At 31.2% G+C, this 10,145-nt stretch overlaps 1 pseudogene; it reads right to left on the reverse strand.

Moving 5' to 3' along the window:
* Positions 1-8,482: 8,482 nt before the first annotated feature.
* The window catches only part of LOC140857385 (AT-hook motif nuclear-localized protein 1-like), a 15,992-nt pseudogene continuing 14,329 nt past the window's right edge, over positions 8,483-10,145 (reverse strand).

A 10,145-nucleotide genomic window follows, 5' to 3' on the forward strand; every position in this document is an offset into this window, starting at 1 on the left:
TCATTAAGGGATGATTATGTTTATTAAGAGTGGGTCATTATGTGCTATATAGGTTGGTTGTCCTTTTAATCAAGAAGTGCGGAGATACTGATATGGCATACATGTGAGATGTAAGAGTACATCATCACTGAATAAGTGACTCACATGTGAAGTGCTCTGCTATCAAGGGTTACTCACGAAAAATATGGATATAAGTGTCCCTCCAACTTAAGATCACATGGTGACTTGCAAGCAACTCATTGAGCTTTGGTGTCGGACTATCTGAATTTTCGATTCAGTGATGAAAGATTTTTGTGCATAGTTAATTACTTGTGGCAGTCAGTGTGTAGATTAAGATGGGATTGATCTCTCTATATTTTAAGAGTTGATGCATCACTATGTTTCAATGGAGTAAGATCTTGATCAGGGCAATCTATGTGATGGATCATAGGATCTGAAAAGGTTTGAAATATAATGTGGATGACTAATCTAGGATTGATAGTTAAACCCTATGTCATCCCAAGCATTCAGGATCAAAGGAATAAATTATACGGTAACTATACTTCTAGATTCTTGAGTATTGCCTTGCAAATATTCAATCTATCCGAATGTCAAAAATCATTATTAGATGATAACTTTGATTAGTATGAAAACTAGTTTCTGTACTACCGACTTAATGTTTGAACCTATAGAGTCATGCATAAAGTTAGACAAAGTAGGAAAGAGTTGACCTATGTCTATGCATTCAATTTAGAAGTATGTGACTTGATTGAACAAATAGATTAGCTTAATTGAGAATTAAGTTAGAGGTCATATGAGATTAAAGAGTTATCTATGTCTAGCTAGCACTAGACATGAGGTACAGGTTTAATTTCAGAAATGATAATGATCTTATCAGTGATCCAAAATTTTTTTTGAGAGAATAGATTTGAGTTCTAATTAAATTATATTAAATTTGATTTAACTGGACCTAATTTAGGTAAGGCTAATTGGATTTAATATCTAAGTTGGACTTGGAGCTGAATCCTAATTGGATCAGGAATAGCAATCTTTCCGAATTGGATTTGAATTGGAATTGTATTAACCCAAATATGTGCCAAATGTGATTTGCATTTTATGATAACTTAATTATCTGATTTTATCTCTTATTATGTGTGGCCAAATGGGCCGATTTGGCACCTAATGTGGGATGCCCAATCCCCTTGGGCGTAAGCTATTAGGTGGTGCCAAGTGTTGATGCCATTCCTACATGGTTTGGGTTTTCCATATGGCATAAGAAGATTGAATTTAATTCAAATTAATTAAATCTGATCTCCAAGTGGGACTTGGAGTTTGAGAGTTCAAATTAGATTAGGACTAAGGGTTTTAAATGCCTATATAAGGAGAGCTATGGACATGGGGAGACAATAAGAAGAAGAAGGCTGTATAGGGGTGTGAAAAAGGAGAGAGGAAGAGAGAGAGACTCAGCATCCCCCTCCCTCGGCATGTGACCCTTGGCACATGGGGTTTTTCTTTCAGGCATGGAGCACCACTTTAGGCATCCTCCTTATCCTCTAGGTCTCTTCTAGTTGTTTGAAATCTGATTTCAAAAGCCACCTCTTTCTTCCTTTGTGTTGGTTGATCATCCCTCTTCCCTACAGAGATTGACGTAAATACGAAGTAGAGTCTATACGTTCAGACCTTGCAGGACATCAGATTTGAGTTCTCTTGGAGATTTGGATCCTTATTCCACTATGATTTAGATAATTTATGAAGGTTATAAATTAATAGAATAAAAAAAATTTCAGATGCACCCTGACAATATGATCAGATCGGATGAATTTTTCCTTCACATACTCTCTCATTGAAGTGATAATTTGAATTAATCACATTGACTCCTTTCTGACAAATGATTATGCCTCCATCAAATCTCATCTTGTCTATTGTCCCTATGAAGTACACCTTTGAATCTTTGCACAAACAAAAGGAATGATTCTGGTGGAAGTCTTATCAATAAATGCATTCTCATTCAGTATACCAAATAATCGATCTAAGCTCTCTGGATGATCGGTCTATGGAGGTGGAGCTATTTTTGTCTAAACTATTGGATCCTCAATCTTGACATCTATTATAGCATGAGTGCTGGTATGCAGAGTAGAATATTCTGAAAATGTGAAGCACGACTAATATAAAGAAGATCCTATTGGTCATAGTAGTCGCATTTCTACACTCAACTGACTGGCACTGATATCCTTAATACCCTCGACAATATCTCAAACTAACATAAATTTCAAATATATTACTACTTAAGATAATCCTAGGTGTCCTAGCATGCATCCAATATTATCAACATCTATCTCAATCAGCATACCTTTTACTTTGAAAGCTAGACTTTCAACTCTCACTTTTATGCAAACATAAAATTTTCTCACTGATCTAAAGTAGGTGAACAAACCTAAGGAGTAAATAAATTTTCAATCCATCAATAGATATTCTTAGTGTCCAAGCTAACTTATATCATCCAACACAATACAGACACTTTAAACTTCTGAGTCTAAATTTTCAACCACAAACTTTATGTTTCCAAAGAATTCTTGAACTGAGTTCGGATAGATCAAAATAAAATAGAATTTTTTGGCCCAATCTCTTAATTTTCTATCCAATTAAAATTCTTTTTTTCTCTAGAAACTCAAAGATTATTTTGATGCTTAGTCCTTCTTTCTTGCATGGGAGAATGATTTTGGAAAGCCTTAAACTTTTAAATTTCTACATGGGACTTTCTCTTCTTTTGTGCCAATTACTTTCAAGCTGCCATTGGAGAACAAGGACCACAAGGATAGTGTGGAAATGAAAAGAAAGGTCCAATTTTAATGGAAGAGGGGTTTGAAAGGAATTATGGCTCGAGAAAATTAGAAATAGAATGATAGAGCCTTGGGACATTTTTACTTGATAAACCCATCCTAGACATAGGGGTCAACTCCTGCTAAACTTGAGTCGACTCCTAATGACGGGTAGACTCCAATAAAATTGGGGATCGATTCCTCAGAGAACTATTTTCTTCTTGAAACCATGAGTCGACTCCTCTAGTCTAAGAGTCAACTCCTTAATGCAGAAAATAGTTCAACAAGTTTTGATTCAACAAAATATAGTCAAATTGAAATTGAAATCAATAGTAAATCAATTCAATGATCAAGAATAATATTTGAATCAATTTGGGGGATCAAGAACTAATTAAATTGGACAAGATTAAATCAAGTAAGATCAAATCAAAGGAGATCTAGATAATGGCTCTAAGAGTTAGATTCAACTAGGAGATTTTCAAAGCCTTAAAGATCAAGCTAAGATGCATTGCAAATCAACAACATCAAGCACTTGATATTTTATAAATGGATGACTTATCTTGAAGTTCTTAGATCATGCAGTTCTTAAGGGATTTCAATAATTGCATGTCTTTTGAGAATGTCAAAGTTAGATTTGTGATATTAGTATATAAGTAATTTGTTGTCCGATTAAATTTTTTTATTTAAATTTAAGTCTCTCAAAACAACATGATATGGAGGGACTAAGATAACTTTGAATTTAAAATTAGGATTTATGCTCATAAGGCTTGATGCTATACATAAAATAAAAAGAGTATGATGATCAACATATTCAAGCAATAGAGCAAGATTATTGCAAATTAATTAATGATCGAATCATTCAAATGATGGAGTATGATTATTATAAATTATCAAAATCAAATATTTAAACTAAATAATTTTAGTATATATATTGATGGCTTGATGTGTGAAGAGTTTAACATTTACCAAACATCATACATATCCTTTTTCGTTCCAAAGCATCCATCTTTAAAAATTTTTCTCTTTTCATTCTATTAGATGCTTGGAGTACCTACAAAATTATTTTATAATTTTTAGTAACCAAACATTTTTGATCCATTAGCATTAAAGCACATAGTTCCTTTTGGAATCTAAATTTATTTTATCAAAGTATGGCCAATTCTCTTAAAATTATATTCTGAAATTTTATGGCCTACTTTGTTATATTCTAGCAAATGATTGAATGATTTTCATAAGAAGCTCTTGAAAATATATTTTTGACTATTTTTAGTTTTTTAAATAATTAAACTAATTTCAATTTTCTAGAAAATAAATTTTGACTTTTCAATATTAATTAAAGCTTTTCATAACTAAATGTAAACTTTTCAGCAATTGACTTCAATATTTCAATCTCTTTTCTAAATTTGATATTTTTGTCCATTAAAGATTTTTTAGATTTCAAAAGAATTTCTTTTTCTTCATCTAACATTCTTTTTCTTTCAATAAGTCATCTTTTTTCATCAAAATTTTATTCTTTTCTTTAGATAAAGATATATTAAAACTTTTAAGCTTCTTATTTTTTTAGTCTTAACTTTTTATATTTATTCATTAAATCATTGAATACTTTATATAATTCATCAAATATAAAATTAAAAAATTTTCAAGATTTATCTCATTATCATTAGCCAGGAGGCAAAGATTGGCGATACCTTCTTCCTCTTTCTTATTTTTCTTTTCTATGCCTTGCTCCCTCTTAATCAATAATATCTTTTTTTTAATTTTTTTTTTCTTTTCTTTCCATCCTCATGAGCCATGAGGTATAGGTTAGGGTGAGCTTCTTTTTCTTCTTGGAAGCTTGATTCTTCTTTTTGATTTTCTCCCTCATAATTTTTACCAATTTTTTTTATACTTGCTTAACTGAAATGCATGAAGAAATTACATTAAATGCATCTATGTCTAAAGAACAATAAAGTAAATTTATTCTTTAGCATTTAGTTGGATTATCATGCTCAATTAATGCATTGGGTGTGTGTAGACTATGACTATAATTTTTCATAAATTATAATCGCATGCTTGTATAAAAATTTTTATCCTAGCTTCCAACAGATATAATTTGATCCATTAAATAGTGGGGGTCTATCTACAGAATATTCTTCATTAAATAAAAATTTTATTTGGATTATTATGATCTTTAACTCTAGATCGCTAGGTAACAACAAGTAACAGAGCATCTGCTCTGAAATCACTTGTTGCCCAGAAAAATAACAACCTAAGAGGGGGTGAATTAGTTTCTTTAAAAATTTTAGGTAAATTAAATTTTAAGCAAATATATGCTTCTAATGAGATTAATTTCAGTGATTGTGTTGTATATGATATTGCAACAGTGGAATTAAAAAATAAGTGAAGCTATATAAGAATTAAACTAGTGCAAAGCAAATAAGTAAAGCAAGTAACATAGACAAAATAAAACACAACACAAACACAATAAATTATAGTGATTTGGTACAATCCTGCACCTACGTCCACTCCTTAAGATCACCATGAGAATTCTACTATAATCCTCCAAATAACAATGTATTTGTTTTATCCGAGCTCACAAACAAATCTAGTTGATTTTTCAAGATCACCAATCAAAATCTTATACTGATTATTTTTTGATTACAATCAATCCAATTGATTTTACGAACTCACCAACCAAACCTATAATATCCAATTTCGAGTTAGATGGACCTTTCCCCCAAGTTTTTTTCTCCCAAAAATAATTGTAAAGAAAATAAAAATACAAGAAGATAGAATTTCAGCACAAATTAAAAAATAAACTCTTAAAGCTCAGAAAAGTTGCTGATTATTGCTTGATTGAGGCTTGAACTTCTCTTATTTGAAGCTTGAGAGGATGTAGAAAAAGTTGGAGAAGATTTCTATTAAAAGCATACTTAAAATTCTGCACTTAGTTTCTCTCTTTTCTTTCTCTTAAGGATATTCAATGGTCCTCATATAAACTGATGTGTTTCTCTTTTAATCCTCTTCTCTTCACTTTTCATTAAGTTTGAAAGCTTTTAAATCCATTTTAGAAGCTAAATTAGCCATTTCTAATTGTTAGAAATAAAAACCAACCATTAGAAATAATTCTGCATACTTTTGAAATTCTACAGAACTAGTCATTAGACTTTGCTTTTCATTAAGTTTGAAAGCTTTTAAATCCATTTTAGAAGCTAAATTAGCCATTTCTAATTGTTAGAAAATAAAAACAGCCATTAGAAATAATTCTGCATACTTTTGAAATTCTACAGAACTAGTCATTAGACTTTGAGTTGACTGGGATAGGATTTGAGTCAACTCGAGCTATTTGTGAGATCACTCAAATTTTTTTCTCAAAAATCTAATTTTCTATCTTTTTTCTAAGAATTTTAGCTCAGATATTCGAGTCGACTCAAAGATCCAATTGAATTTCTATGAGTCTACTCGAATTTTCTATACTTTTTTCCTTTGAATTGACTCAGATAACACTCAAGTCAACTCAAGTATATGTCAGTTGAAATTCTAGTATGTCAAAACTATTTTTTTCACTATTTTAGCTCGAGTCAACTCGAATAAAATTTGAGTCAACTTGGATGACAGCCAAGTAAAAATTTTTGTACTTTTTTTTGCTTGAGGATTTTTTATCTTCAATCTTAGAGAACTTCTTCCACCTTGATTTCTAAGGTCTTTGACAGCATTTAGGGTTCCAAAAGCTTCTTGTTTGAGTCTCATTTGACTATCAATCATCATTCTTTTGAGAGAATTTTTTTTACAAATAATTTCTTTATTTTAAGCACCTAGAAAATCCTATATTCACTTATGAACACATAATTAGTACCATAATCACTCAATGTTTTATAATCATCAAAATTAATTATAGGATCAATATGCAAAAAATTATATAAAATATTAGAAAGCCATATATATTATTCAAGATATCATATATATATTCACAAGAAGTCATATGTATTATTCTAGATGTTATATATATTCATAGAAAGACATATAAGATGTAGGAATTATATATTATTCAGAATGTTATATATATTTCATAAAAAGTCATGTATGTTATTCAGAATGTCATATATAATCTTAAAAAGTTGTACAAGATATAAAAAATTATATATATTATTCAGAATATTGTAAAGATTAAAAAGTCATATATATTATTCAAAATATCATATATATTCATAAAAAATCATATAAGACATCAAAAAGTAATAATACTGTTCTTTCTTTGTTCTGTAGAGGGAAAGAAATTTTCATCACTGAAAATGTGAGAAAGAAAAAGTTGGCTGGCATTCAATATTTGTCCCATTATTAAATATGCTACGTGGTCCAATATGATTGGATAGTGTGCTCCATGCCAATTATATTACACCACATGCAGTACATAAAGACTTTCTTATATGTGGAATGGGTCTAATATTTGAATTCAACCTAGGCCCATAGGTCACTAATCCTTATCCATTTGTAGCCTTGTGCTTCTTTGCACATAATTGGTGCGAGACTGAAGGCAATTTTGGATTGAGAAGTGGGTACATTAACCCTTAACGAAGAAGGTGACAATTGCATTTGGGCTATGGAGGACTACTACACCAAACCCATACTAGTTGTTAATGAATTTGAGGATATAAAGGGGCTATCACAATCTCATAGAGTTGGTACCCCGAATTTTTTTTTTTGGGTAAATATACCAGAAGTTCAGTAGAGTGTTTTTGTGTGTGATTGACTCTACTAATTTGTCGAAGCATTCTACCCTTGCAAGGAATATCAGTGAACAAGTTTTTCCTAGAAGATAAAACTAAAAATAGACTAAATATGGATCAGATATTATATCCATATCTATATTTATTTAATTTAATAAATATAAATATGGATACAAATAATCAGATACAAAAATTTATATACATATGTATTTTAAATAGAAATGGATACAAATCAGATTATAGAAATATGGACATAAATATAGATATAAATTAGATGATTAAACTTTATAACTATAGAATCAAAGATATTACTAGTGGATGACAAATCAAATAAATAGCATATTAATATAATTATTTTTTATTAAAAATTCATAAATATTATATAAAGTTAAGTAAAATTATAAATAAAATTAGATATTTCTATACAGATTGAATAATTGTCTATCTATATCTATTTTTTAACAGATATAAATATGTATATTAATTGAAGGAACTTCTATCTACATCTAGATAGATTCGGATATGAGAACATATCTAGATGGACCACCAATGATCCTCCACTCAAATATGAGAATGAAAGGTAAGATATAAGTTGATTAAAGTAATAACTTTTTCAATGATATGCATCAAAAGTGAATTTTCCTGAAATAAGCAAAGATTTGGCTCCAGCATAACTCAGTAAAAATAAAGTGTTACAATAAAGGAAATCATTAAACTAGACAATAGTGGATGATACAAAAACTCAATTGCTAATCAAATACAATCCCCTATGAAATAAGCAGCTGCTCAATTCAATCATACAAACCTAAATGTAGATCACTAAGCTTATAGGATAAGTTAGGAACAAGTCTGAAAACTTCAGCTACTTCAAAGCGGTATCTTGCTCTGAAGCCACCTCATCAAGGAGAGCTAAGTTTTGGTTGGTTAGAAGCCCCTAAGACTAGTAATGTGCGAGGCTTCATGTGAATCGAGCCTCAGTTAAGATGCATTGATATCAGCTGAGGAGTTCCAGGTGTCATCAGGTATGGAGGGTATAGAGGCAAACCACATTTCTGCTCTAAAGGAGTGTTATGATATAGTTAGACAAAGGAGCTATTGGTCAAATTATACATGAGCAACTCAAGCAATTAGAAGAGCAAGTGGGGTTTGGGGTTGAGCCTGATATTGAGGAAAGGGATGAGCAGGATTTTGAAGATTTGAAGAAAGCTAATAATGATACAAATGTTGAAGTATTAGCTGAGAATGAGAAGAATTTAAGAAAGTCTTCAAGAATTAGGAAAGCTCCAAGTTCACTTGGAAGACTATGTGTAGAAAAGTTAGTTAAAAGTAGTTAAGCTTTCTGTTAATATTGTTAATAAGCCTTGTAATCAAAGTACTAAGATGATTTGTTACTAGACTATAAAAGTCTAGTTGATATGTAACATAAACCATTTTGAAAATTGATAATAAATGTGAGACTTGAGTCTCTTTTGGATAGGCTGCTTCTCCTAAAGCAGTAACATTGGTGGTTTCGTTGAGAGTTGCTATATTGGTGAAAATCAATGAGTGCTTCTACAAGAAATTAAGGTGCTACAGTGGATGCGAATACAGATGAGATTTGTGACTTGAAGAATCATATGGCGTGTCTTCAAGCTGAAACTCAGGCTCAATTGAGTTTGTAAGGTTCTCAGATTGAGAGGTTGAGTATTCAAATGGTGGAGTTGATGTCCCTTATCAAGAATCAACATAACCAACCTCCTACTGTTAATTAAATGGGGGTTGGTTCACAGTCTCCACAAGAGGTGAGGATGCAACATTCTGATGTAGGGAATTCTTGGGGATCAAGATCTCATAAGCCCTATAAGATGGACATTCGAGTCTTTAATGGTAAGGATATGTCTTAGGATATTTGCATAGAATCAAGACTTACTTCAGGCTTAATGCTGTGCCTGAGGAGGATAAGCTCGAATTGGCTTCTGTCAATCTTCAAGGGCCTGCCTCTTATTGGTACAATGGATTTTTGGTGCCCATTTGATTGGTTCATGGTATGATTTTGAGCAAGGAATAAAGAATCATTTTGGTCCAACTTCATTTGACAATCCAAAGGTGGCATTATCAAGATTATCTCAGAGCTTTTCAGTTGTTGATTATAATGCTCGATTTGAGAAATTGATGTCATCTATTTCTAATTTTGATGAGGATACTTTGGTAACCTTGTATATAGCAGGGTTAAAACTAGAAATCAAGGAGGAATTGTTGTTCAATACACCTCAGAGATTGTTTGAGGCTATGAACATGGCTAGAGCTCAAGAAAAAAAGATTACTCGTAGGAGTTTTCTTAAAAGAATCAAGATGAGAAATTCTAGTTCAATCATTTCAAAGTCTAAACCTACAAATAATGTTGCTATGCCTGAAGAAGAGTCCATCTACAAGTGAGATTCAAGATCATAGAGAAAAGGGCATTTGGTTTTATTGTGGATGAAAGATGTGGGCCTGGGCATAATTGCAGAAAGAAGGCTACTATGCTGATCTTTGAAAGAGAGGAGGAAGAAAAACAAGTTGCTATTGAACAGTTTAATGAAGAGTTGTTTGTGGATCAACATCATTGCCTTTTAGGGATAAGTTTTAATGCTCTCTCTAGTTCTGTTCATAATAAAACAAT

This window comes from Elaeis guineensis, chromosome 4 (genome assembly GCF_000442705.2).
Source record: "Elaeis guineensis isolate ETL-2024a chromosome 4, EG11, whole genome shotgun sequence".
In the NCBI taxonomy this organism is placed as follows: Eukaryota; Viridiplantae; Streptophyta; class Magnoliopsida; order Arecales; family Arecaceae; genus Elaeis; species Elaeis guineensis.